Genomic DNA, 13,663 nt, shown 5'->3' on the forward strand with positions numbered 1-13,663 from the left:
TTCGTAATGGAAAACCAAAAAAAGCGAGTAGAGCCGAGGCGAGTCGAGTAGATACCACGCAGTGGAAAACCGCCATAACTAGCACCCTAGAGCCCTGTGTACTAACAAGCTCTAACTAGCACATAGATCCCTGTGAGCTAACAGACGCTAACTAGCACCCTAAAGCCCTGTGAGCTAACAGACACTAACTAGCACTGGTCACTGCTGTTGTCTGAAAAACAACACAGACGGGATTGCCACATGATCGGACAGTGGATTATGAAGCGGTAGATTGGCTTTGTTAAAAAACTATGCGTTCTATGAACGGAATGACGCATTTAAAATATTGCTCGATCACGCATATTTGATCGTGGGAAGCCCAAATCGTGATTGTGATTAAAATTTGATTAATTGTGCAGCCCTAGTAATGGTAACAGTAATGGTCTTCCAACCTGTAGGGGGACCGAAGAAGAAAAGGGCTTTGGTGCCTACTGTAAAGGTGCTGGTCGACAAGTTGGTAATGCTAATGCCAATGTAATTTTTGGTGGGTAACATAAGATTACAACATCGTTAAACACGCTCAGTTATTTTTAGTATGATGGTTTTGACCATGGTTAACAACTCTGGGCTGGCTAACCCACAAATTCATCAGTAATGTTAACTGTACAGATAGACTACTAATCTAATGGTAATTTTGCTAGCTAGCACACCTCTGTCTTCTGCCTCATTCTCCCGGTGCTACGAGGCTTCAGTCGGGATGAGAGCTGACAACAGCCCAGGGGACCCATCCACAGTCAGCCCCCAGCCAGCTAGCAACCATCCACTATCATAACAGCCCGGCCCGAGTATTTCACCGTCGGGTAATACACCCTCTGGATGGCTGATCATGGACTGATTGACTGGTTAGACGATCAAACTTTCAAGGCTTGACACCTTTGGTGCCTCTGCCTGACTTAACATTTTAATGCTTTGATTTTGGCGTCACCTGCTGGAGCTGCTACCCCAACGACGCGATACCGGATAAGACGAAGATAGATGGATGGATGGATGGATGGATGGATAGATGCTTGATTTACAAGGTTTGAGTCCGTTTATGAAGTTTTGATTAAAGTTTATGTCTCTTCTCTCATGCCCAAATTACACCTCTCTCAAACCACAGAGATTTCTTCAAATCTGTTTTTAAAACACAGTAAATGTATTTCTGTTGGTGAATGTTTTGGCCTTGAGGTGCTCATGCATAAAATGATCACTTCTGAAACCACTCTTGATGGTTATCTTCCAACCCACCCAAATTAGCTTATTTTTTTCACACTAAATTCCTCAAAGAGGTTATGCAGGGGTGTTGCTTGCAGTCCACTGCAAAAGTCTTCTCTCCGCTGATGGCATTACTGATTATTTGAAGAGTAGCCTCCTTTGAACCATGACAAATGTACACGTTTTTAATGCTCTGTATATGTAAAATCTTTCAGTATGTTTGCGGCCTCCAAGAATTGGCATGCAGGTTCCCAATCAGCTTTGATCACAGTGTTCAACGGTAGTTTCGGCTTCTTTAGGCTTCATTTAAAACCACACTGATGTTCACAGGCTTTAAACACAACAAATGCTTTTTTAACATCTACTGTATGACTTACCACCATACATAAAGTTTCTGTTGATAAATGTTTAAACCAATGTATAACCCTATTCAAAATATTCTATTTCACAAATGTTCACAACTTTTTCACAAAAAGCCCCATCCACTCATCTCTGCTTGTCTGTGTTCTGAATCTGTATGTGCACTATGCACTAATAATGGTGAACCTACTCAACCTTAGTCTCTGCCCTTATAAGATATCAACAAAACAGGTACCCCATCCACTTTTCTACAGCTCAGAACAGGGGCTACATAGCCATTGGTTGTATGTATGTTAGAAAATAAATATGAGAAGGTATACAGTTATTTTATAAAAACAAGAAACACATCGATCTGAATTGGGGCGGATCCAGATACATTTTCACGGAGTCTTATCTGCTAAAATAAAGCAGATTAAAATACAGCACTTTTTTAACTGAACTCCAGCGTTTTGTCCTCCAACCCTGCTAGTGTTACACAGTCAGGGTCCACAGTGAGTAGGCCTGCACCACTGATCGAATATTACGCATTATCACGATTTGGGCTTCCCATAATTAAATGAATATGATCTACTGCTATGATTGTATGAATTCATAACAAATTCCTACATAATAAACAAATATCCAAATAGTTCAGCCTGACTTATTTTAATGCAAAGATTTGCACATGGGCGCCTGCCCAGCTTACCTGTTAGAGCGTGCGCCCATTAGCAGGGGTTCAGTCCTCGATACGGCGGCCGTGGGTTCAGATCTGAGCTGGGGCCCTTTGCTGCATGTCATTCCCCCTCTCTCTCCCCTTAAAAGGCCTAAAACACGCAAAACAATAATCTAAAAAATACAGTGTATACATATAGAGTTGCGCATTAGCAGGTATGTAGCAGTAAAAGAGAGTGAAAGCAGCACTCTCTCTTAAACGTGAAAATGCAATAAAGATATTGTTAAACCAATTACTTGGTTACTTAAAGCAATGAGTAAGCACGGTATCAGTATTGATCAAAATAATCTTAACATGTCATTTTAGCAATAACCTTCTAGCCCTGGGTGTTCATTATAATCACTCTTACATTGCTTATCAGTGTTCTACTGGGTCCTGTAAAGGGCCCTCATATTCACTGGCATTATACACCCATACAGGAAGAAATTATTCTACATAATAATAACCCAAGCTGGATCACTGCCCATATAAAAACTATTCAAATCCAACAACATGTTTAATAGCTGGCAAGAGACACCAAAGACTAAATGCATTATTTAGCTTTCTCCCAATGTGAACCCTTTATTAGTTACCTCATTAGGCATAAACTAAGTAATAAGAATGGCTCATAAATATAGCAATTATCAGAATATATGGATGCTTTGTGCATACTTTTTAACTCCATGTTGCTGCCGTTAAAATATTAGCTTGACAACACGTGCTGTAAGTCAAGTGCTTCACAAACCTTAGACGATACACTGTATGCAGCATCAAGTTATTAATATCACAAGCAAGTGACCACCACTCTCTCAACTAGAAAACAGGAGTTGGGCTTTTATTGACCAGATTACTAGACACTGCTATAAACCTTTAGTAAAAAACCCCACTGTACTGTACCCTCTCAACACAAAACAGAAAAAATAAAAATAAACACAAATAATTCAGTTAAGAACACTGACCAAATTAAATTGGATTATATAATTGACATGAAAATAGAATGCAGCACTTGCAAGTTTAGTATGATAACACCAAATTGCATAAAATGGCATGTTAGAGAGGTGAAATAAATTGAAATCCCCTGATGCAGCAAATGAAATCATGTGATTGTGAGTGTCTTCTTAAGGGAATACGTATGGGTGAATGAGTGTGTTTATTATAATTTAAATTTCTATTAAATAAATTTGCATTCTGTGTTTATCTAAGAAGTCTTTCACTTGTCTTAACATTTCAACAATCCCTTTAGGACTTCACATACACTGTGGAAACGCCACTGCAGAAATACTCACGCGTCCATTTGCATTCACACGCGTGTCACTGCATAAGCAGGTAAATGAAACATCAACAGATGAGTGAGAATGGGCTTTATAAAAGACACCATGATGGTGGGCATCAGGAGGGCCGTGAGCAACGCGGAGACACTGGAGCTGTATGGTTTGTAAAGGCAGCTGACCAAGACAAGACTTCTACTAAAAACATGTTCCCGGTGGGAGGTAGCCAGGGGCATTTTTTTTAAATCTATTAATCTGCTGATTACTTCCGCGATTAATCAGGTAATTGTATTTAATTCAATTCAATTCAATTTTATTTATACTACCAATTCATAACAAAAGTTATCTCAAGACACTTTACAGATAGAGTAGGTCTAGACCACACTCCAGAACTAACAAGGACCCAACAACTCTAGTAGTTTCCTCCAGAGCAAGCAACAGTGCCACAGTGGCGAGGAAAAACTTCCTTTTAGGCAGAAACCTCGGTCAGACCCAGGCTCTTGGTAGGCGGTGTCTGACGGGCCGGTTGGGGTTAGAATTAAGAGTGGAAACAACAAAAATAGAAAAAATAGTACTTTGTAGCAGTTCTTTGTAGTAGTTCATGGCATATCAGGGCACTGTGCGGCATTACAAGGCACAGCAGGACGTAGCAGGGCACCGCAGAGTGTAGCAGATGAACATGGCATCGCATTTAAACACACTATTTAAATTCACACTTGCCATTTCAAACATGGCTTCTTGGAAGGAAATTCTCAAGCAATTACAGCCTTAGGCTCTGATCAGACAGAGCACCTTTTAGCAGCCCGGGTTGGCTTTTTGTAATCATTTTAAATGCTTGCATGCTTTGATTCATGATTGCTTAAAAAAAAAAAAAAAAAAGACACCATTGGTCTGATCGGGGAAGCCTGAAGTCCTGAGATTTGATTCAATTACTTTCTGCGAGAAATGTCATTAGAACGGTTTTCTGTCCTGTGCAGTTTCTTTATTATACCCTAAACAATTCTCAATGTAGACATATTTGTATCTTAAATATATTCATATGTTTGGTAATAAAATTCACATGAGATCTTTTGGCTAAATCTCTCCATTGAAACATTTGGGATGCAATCAAACACAGAAAGGCTGTATGGTCAGCTTTAACATGTGCATAAACAAAAATGTACAGACAGCGTTGAAAAAAAAGTATTTTCTTATTTTTATATATTTTTTAGACATAATAAATATGTCTTATGTAGCAAAATGCCAAAAACAGTAGTTAAATATAGCCGCAAACGGCGATTCACAGGTTCAAAGTTAAGTATTACCTCAAAGTAATTTCACACTGTGGTCCAACGTCGTTATAAAATGAGAGTTACAGTATATAAAAGAGTTATATATAATGAGACTTGTGTATGTGTGAGGTCATTTTGGAGACACTTCCTGGAAGTTTTGTGTTGATTGGACAAACATTTAGCCATTCTTAGCCTGAATTGCGCTATATCACTAGCAGTTAGCATGTTTAGCGCCCTCTGGTGTTCAATTTGAATGACACTTTCAGGGCATGGTTCTGGTACTTATGAGGACTTATCCCGACAGATTTGTGATGATTTAACAGTGAATTTGTGATTTATGGTAAAATGTGTGTAATGCCACACCCCTATCATGTGCTTGTAGCGCCCCCTAGTGCCATATGTATAACAGTCTGGGTATATCTGGGGCACTTATCTGAACATACCCTGTGAGTTTTGTGTGTTAGGGTACTAGTGGTGTATTTATATAAAACAGTCTGGGTGTACCTGGGGTACTTATCTGAACATGCCCTGTGAGTTTTTTGATGATTGGCCGTACAGTTGTAGATTTGTGTTCATTTATGTCCAGAGCCATGCCCCGTTCTAAGTTTATTGGTCAATAACTTGAAAGGTAATGTAGATATGGACATGCTTGATACAACTTGTAATAAATTTGATCCATTGATGATTCACGGAAAATTTGGTGGCAATCGGAGCTACAGTGTAGGAGAAGATCTCATATATGTGTTTTCAAAAAATTCAAAATGGTGGAGACATTTTTTTAAGTGGACCTTAATTATCCTTAAGGTTTTTTGTAGAGCACATTAAGCTGCACTTGTGTAAGACATTTCAAGTCAATCGGACTTACGGTGTTGAGGGCGTGGCCTTTCAATATTTGCATTTTTAAAGCCTTAATTACAGCGCCACCATGTGGCCAATTTGATTCATATTTATATAGAAGCACATGCACTCCATTTCCAGTTATTCCCCCAAGTTTCATGTTTCTAGCTCATTCCAGCTCACGGGAATTTGAGCCGGCGCAGCAGACAACAAATCAAAATAATAATATTAATAATAATAACTGAAACAGACAAACAAAGAAGTGTTCTACCGCTTCGCGGTTTGAACCCTAATAATTGTAAGAAATATATATTTTTATCAATAATCAACTATTGAATGCCCTTGATTTCAGAAAATGTAATGTAATTCAATAAAATGTAATTCATCTGAGGGAAAGACTGAATAGGGCCGAAGAGTTAACTGCAGAGGCAATACTGCACCCATCACTTTCTCAGTGATAATCCGTCCATCCCACAAGACTGGATTTAAACTCAAATAACATCCGCTGCTATTCTCTCCATCCCTAGACTGTGCATCACCATTACGGTAATGGTGTTCACTTCATATGCTCGCTAAAAAATGGATTTAGGAACCATTAGCTTATTAGGCGCAAAATTACATTATCCCCCCTCAATGTGAACTCTGTAGCAGCCATTCGGAGATAAATTATGGCGTTGCAACACCCCGTGATCTGTCAATCAATCCTCTTATCAGAGTGTCTCCCGCAGGGATTGCAATCACCCATTCATTGCATACTCTGAATGAATGAAGTGCACTGGCTGATCCATTTGTAAGGATTAATCCAACTGATATTAAGTATTAGAAATGTATTCGCTACAGGAGGGGGGATACTGTGGTTTTGAGTGACAGACAGAAGGTTGCATTAGACAACTACAGAGTTTACGTTGCTATGGACGCAAGATTCCAACCTTAGAGACAGAACGGACAATTTTCTTTGTATATTTCTTTCTATATATATATAAATATATATATATATATATATATATATATATATATATATATATATATATATATATATATATATATATATATATATATATATGTATGTAGGCTATATCAATATATAAATATATACAGTGGGTGAAATAAGTATTGAACACATCACCATTTTTCTCAGTAAATATATTTCCAAAGTTGTTACTGACATGACCTTTTCACCAAATGTTGGTACCAACCAAAACAAATGAGTTCAGAAATTAGGTTATGTATAATTATGTGAAATGACACCGGGAAAAAATATAGAACACGCTTGCTGATATTTATTTAATACTTTGTACTTTACTTTACCCATCATGAGATGTGTCTTGTGTGACACATTGACCATGAGACCTTTTGGTAGGCCATCAGTTGGGAGTGAACCAGCTGTTACTAATTTGCACTGACAAGGGGCTGGATTGCATTTTTAAGTACTGATAGTTTTCAGCTGTTGTCTTGGCTTTCCACACCTTTTTGCACCTCCCTTTCTTTTTTTGTTCAATACTTTTTCCCTTTGTCACTCAATTTTTTACTAAACTGCTGTTCATTGTGCAGATTTAGGTTAAAAGGAGGGGCTAAAAGATTAGAGTGATATTTCTTTAGAGGAAGATACAGATGAATTAATCCTGGAACTTACTCAATCCTTCAGATAGCAACAGGAAAGATAACCAACCAACAGTAACATTACTGATACATCCTATTACATCGTGACACTGTTACCTTAGCCTACCTTTTCATAAATGCCACTGTGCTGCCTGCATGTTGTCAAGTTCTTATTTTATTCTGCTTGCAATTTAAAATGTGATTCTTTTTTCAAATCTGTGTCTGCTGTATTGTTCAACAAAGACCAAAAATAGGTCAGTGTATAGTATGACCAACACAATATTAGATAGATGAAACATAAACTGTTCTATCCTCTAATATGTTATTGTATCGATGCAATTAAGTGATGCATGGAATATATGAATGACATTATTATTTATTTATAAACTACTTCAATCACTATGGATGATCTGTTGCCTTTTAAACATGTAATAATTGCCTTGACAACACAGAGCAATTGTCTCCCTTGTTGACAAAGTAAAAAAGCACTTGGACTTTACGCATAACAGAATGAGCTTTACAAAAAAATTGCCATTGCCAAAGTTAATCACTGCAAAAGTGATAAGCATCAAATGTTCCCATACGAGAAGCTGGATCCAATGAAAATTTGGGATTACTGCTGTTCTTGATTACATTTATGTTGATCAACTAATGGATTAATCAACTAATTCTTTCAGCAATAGCATATACAGTAAACTGATAAAATGAACTGTGTACGAAGTGCTTCCAGAATTATGTCCCACATTCAATAACTTTTACAAATATGGTCTTTCATCACTAGAGCTTCACTTTTTAAATCTGTACAATGTGAGGTGGTTAAACTGAAACTTCCAGTGTGGCCTTGGGACGATGAACTAGGAAAGAAATTGTGTGCCTCTGAAGGGTTAGCTGTACTCCAAATTGGAATCTCTCTTCTCCTTGCTTCATTATCACAACTTTCTCTTTGTGTCTGCTTGGAGGCTAATTAAGGGGGGACAGAGAGAGCGAGAGAACAAGACCTCACTGATGGAAATCAAATGAGAAGGACAGGACTGGGAGAATAGAGGAATAATCGGTCGTCTGATGAACGCTTATGGTGCCCTTCATGACTAGCACCAATGCCTTCCTAAAATGGATGAAAGGCGAGCAAGACAAGTACCAGGGACAAACTAGACTTTGTTCTTGTAAAAAAGAGGTGTAAGCCGAGCGTAGGAAGAACCCAGAGTAAGTGGAATCAGCTTAACTTACTGGCGTGAGTCTTAATAGGTGTCCTTCGACCACCTCACAGTCAGACCACATAGCAAAAACTAGCTTGCCAGCATTTATTCTTTTTTATTTTTTTATTTACACTGCTACACTAGGCAGTTCTACACTGCTGGGCTTTTATGGCATATCCAAGCAATAAAGCTGCAACTAACAATGATTGTCAGTATTGCTTGACCTGCTGATTATTTTTTAAGTTAAAGTTCTAAAGTTAATTGAAAGAACTCAGTGCCCAGGATGACGCGTGCCAACAACTAACTCCTAATTTCCACCGGTTGCAGAATGTCTGACGATCCGCTCCGAACGGCGGCCATTAGCCATCTGACTCTGTCCCAGCTCCGGCGATCCGCAGCCCTCTGGAGCAGATACGCAGAGCTTCTATTTTTGCCGGATGGCGGAGAGCTTGACAGCAATTCAACACACATGTTATTTAGGTTATTAGAAGGCCTTTTGAGGAGAATCCTTAACAATCGAACTGCTGCTGAGATAATCAAAAGTAGCAGATGATTAATTTCCTGTCAATTGACAAAAAACTGATCAACTTCTTCTGCCCGTTTCGACAGTTTAACATCAGACGCGGAGAGCAATGTGTGCCTCTATTCCTCTCTCTATACTTACTCCGGGAGGTCAGTCACTTTGACTTTTGCTTTAAATATTTTTGACAAGCGACCTTGCAAAAAAGGCTTTTGTCAACATCCCTACATTGTAATTCATGCTCAACGACACAGCCATGACTGCGCCAGTGCAGCATCATTCAAATTGGTCATCTAATCTAATACAAAAGTCAACTTAATTAAATAAGCCATGTCTCATGCCATGTCCGATTGGAATGATGTCTCTAAAGCAACAAAAGAAAGTCAGATAAGTCCCAAGAAGGAGAACTCTTTTTTTTTTGTGGTCATTGCTTTAAACGCACCGCTTTCCAGTCTGCAGGGTGAGGCTACTGAGCATTTACCTTGCCAAGGCAGGCTATACATTTCAGAGCTTTATGCCATTTGATTAACATGTATGAATGTGCCTGTTTTCTATTCTTCCGGGCATTCCCATACATGATTAAAACCCAATCATGCCAAAAGCCCAGGAAGTCCGTTTCAAAATTGTAATTCACTGTCTCCGCTTTGACAATTAAGGAGAAGCACATGAGAGCGCGGAGGAAAAAGGTTTCCTATATACGTCTGGGATCACTGTGACAAGACACAATGGCTGGCCATGTAAAGTAGAAAGGGTTATTTGTCTTCATGGCAGAAAGAGAAAGAGCAAAAGAGGGGAAAAAAACAAAGCAGCGGCTTTTGTCTGTCATCAGGGAGCGAATGATTTGAATGCCATTACTGTTTGTTTACTGCATTTGTACAATTACACTATCAGTAGATCCTCTATGGAGGTATTATTCGAATGTCTTTGAAACTAAATTCTATGAAAATGAAATATTTTTTGTTATGCTGGCAAGACAATTCACACTGTCACAATGTCACAAAAACACACACACACAATGATGCAGCTAATAAAAATAGCAGCTCAGGTTTGGGATCACTCTTTATAGACATATTTGAAACAAAGTGAAAATCAACAGAATATGTAGTTCAGACTAAAACAGATATGCAAGAAAACAAGAAAAAGAAAACATGAAGGAAAATGTGCATACTATTTGCATCCAATAAAAAATCTAAAATGTTTTATCTAAAGAGGATGGGTTGTCTTGAAAAATGAGTCTGCTTAAATAGACTGCTCAAAACACACATCTGACTGTTGCCATTTGTTTACTTTCCCAACAGTGATAGGTTCTATGTCTAGAGATTATCTTTGTTTTTCAAACCAAATAAGATCGAGAAAATAAAACAGCTGTTGTGCCATTTCTTGCCAAGTGCATATAGGTTATGGCATGTTGTATAATTCATATAGGTTTGGCAGGTTGAGAGCATCTACTCAGCCTATCTTTATTTAATTACTACAATCAGGGAGAAGGGGTTTGTATAATTTATATATATATATATATATATATATATATATATATATATATATATATATATATTCATACAGTATGTATATATACAGTGGTGTTCAAAGGTTTTGGAACCCTAGGTAAAACTTTGTATTGATGTGCATAAAGAAGCCAAGTAAAGATGGAAAAATCTCCATAAGGCATCAAACAGATTATAGATGACATTCTTATAATATGTTAAAAAAGTTAGATTTTATTTCCATCATTTACACTTTCAAAATACCAGAAAACAAAAATATTGTGTGAGCAAATGTTTGGGCATCCTGTAGAGTTAATAGCATGCACTGCCCCCTTTGGAGAGTTGAGAACTGACAGTGTCATGGATTGTTCTCAATCATCGTCTGGAAAGACCAGGTGATGTCAATCTTAAGATTTTAAATGCCCAGACTCATCTGACCTTGCCCCAACAATTAGCACCATGGCTTCTTCTAAGCAGTTGTCTAGAAAACTGAAAATAGTTGACGCTCACAAAGTAGGAGAAGGTTATAAGAAGACAGCAAAGTGTTTTCAGAAGCCAATATCCTCTGTTTGGAATGAAATTAAGGAATGAGAGTCATATGGAACAGTGGAAGTTAAAGCAAGATCTGGAAGACCAAGAAAATATCAGACAGAACAGCTCGAATGATTGTGAGAAAAGCAAGTCCCAACCCACATTTGAAAGACCTGCAGACACTGGAGTTGTGCTACATGAATAGCAAAAATCAGCGTTTGAAGTTTGCAAATGAACATGTAGACAAGCCTGATGCGTTGTGGGAACAAGTTCTGTGGACCAATGAGGTTAAAGTAAAACTTTTTGGCCCGAATGAGCAAAGGTACGTTTGGAGAAGAAAGGGCACAGAATTTATTGAAAAGAACCTCTGTCCAACTGTTAAGCATGGGGGGGATCAATCATGCTTTGGGGTTGTTTTGCGGCCAGTGGCACAGGGAATATTTCATGAGTAGAAGGAAAAATGGATTCAATAAAATTTCATCAAATTTTGGTTGCTAACTTGATGCCATCTGGGAAATGCTGAAGTCAAAGAGAGGATGGCTTCTACAAATGGATAATGATCCTAAACACACCTCAAAATCTACGGTGGATCACATCAAGAGGCGTAAACTGAAGGTTTTGCCATGGCCTTCACAATCTCCTGACCTCAATATAAGTGAAAATCTATGGATAGACCTTAAAAGAATAGTACGTGACAGACAGTCCAGAAATCTCAAAGAACTAGAAGACTCTTGGAAGGAAGAATGGGCAAAGATACCTCAAACAATTGAAAGACTCTTGGCTGGCTACAAGAAGCGTTTCCAAATTATGATACTTGGGGGGGGTACAAGGCATTAACTCTGCAGGGTGCCCTAACCTTTGCAGATGCCAATTTTTTGTATTGTGTTATTTTTGAAAGTGTAAATGATGGAAATAAAATCGAACTTTTTGTGACATATTGTACAAATGTCTAATCTGTCATTTGATGCCTTTTGGAGATTTTTCCGTCTTTTCTTGGCTTCTTTATGCACATTAATAAAAATTGTTACTTTGGGTGCCCAAACTTTTGAACCCCACTGTACATATATATATATGTGTGTGTGTGTGTGTGTATATATAAAATAAAAAACATAAATAAAATAAACTAAAAAAATGTAATAAAAAAAACAAACAACATCGTGAAACTTTGTTGCAAAGTGAGAAGGCAGAATCGCGACTGGTAAATTTAGCTAACTGTAGAGATGGTTACAAGGGAAAGAGGGGGCACCGGTAACGCTGAGGGAAGCGTAATGTTACGAATGGATGGTGTTCTGACTCGGCTGCCTTGGTCTGTTTTCCCACCGTTCAGTAAACTGCCGTTAGCACCGTAGATAAAAACATGCTGACCGGGATGCTGACCGGGATGGTTGCTAGCTAGCTGGCTCGGGGCTGACTGTGGGTGTGTCCCCAGGGCTGTAATGATAGAGGACGAATGGTAGCTGGCTATTGGCTGACTGTAGATGTGTCCCCGGGGCTATAATGATAGTGGATGGCTGCTAGCTGGCTTGTGGCTGACTGTGGATATGTCCCCGGGGCTGTAATGATTGTGGATGGTTGCTAGCTGGCTGGGGGCTGACTGTGGATGCGGCCCCGGGGCTGTAATGATAGTGGATGGTTGCTAGCTGCTTGGGGGCCGGGAAAATGAGGAAGAAGACAGGGGTGTGCTAGCTAGCTAAATTAACATTAGATTAGTCATCCATCTATACAGTCAACGTTACTGATGAATTTGTTGGTTAGCCCTTTTACCGCTTTGTTCCCCCTACAGGTTGGGAGCAGAGCTGTTACCATTATTCTTATGTCTCATTTGAATAATGGTTAATGAACCACTGAAAAAAAAATGTAAGCAGTAAGGTATAAAAGAATCTTTGGTGTTGGATAGATAAATATTGAAATCAACCAATGTCAATAAATAAGTATATATGTATATTTACAGTGAACCCTCGCTAAATCGTGGTTCACCTTTTACGGTCTCGCTGCTTCACGGATTTGCATTGTGTTCTGCATTCTGATTGGCTAAACAGTCTCTCAGCTTCTTCTCTACCTGTGTGTTGCTGACGTTGCGGTTTATACACATATAAACACAACACATACATACACAACTACCGATAACTGTGTTGTTCTTCTCTTGAAAAAACACACCTGCACCGCGGGCTCAGCCAGAAGAGCAGTGAAATACACGTGAGTCATTATTTTTCCACCTGTACTTTATATTTTTTTTCATAATCGTTTTTCATTTTCTCCCGTTCTAATCCAATGACTCTGGTCGCAGTGTGGCGGGGGAACGGTGTTGATCTCCGCAATTTGAAGCCTTCAGTTCGTATTGATGATTAAAATTATTACTTTACAGTACAGTGGTTATTTGTAAAAAAACGTTTATACAGTACTTTTATTTGTTAAACAAATGCTAGGGCCTGTAAATACGTTTGTTCTTTGGTTTTATTGTATTATGGAGTATTTTATCGTACAATAATTGTAAGAAAAAATGAAGGTTACTACTTCACTGATTTTGCCCATCACGGGTTCATTTGGAACATAACCCACGTGAAAAAAGAGGGTTCACTGTATATGTGTATATATATATATATATACATGTATGTGTATGTGTGTGTGTGTGTGTGTGTGTGTGTGTGTGTGTGTGTATATATATATATATAT

Source organism: Etheostoma cragini, chromosome 1, assembly GCF_013103735.1.
Source record: "Etheostoma cragini isolate CJK2018 chromosome 1, CSU_Ecrag_1.0, whole genome shotgun sequence".
Taxonomy (NCBI): domain Eukaryota; kingdom Metazoa; phylum Chordata; class Actinopteri; order Perciformes; family Percidae; genus Etheostoma; species Etheostoma cragini.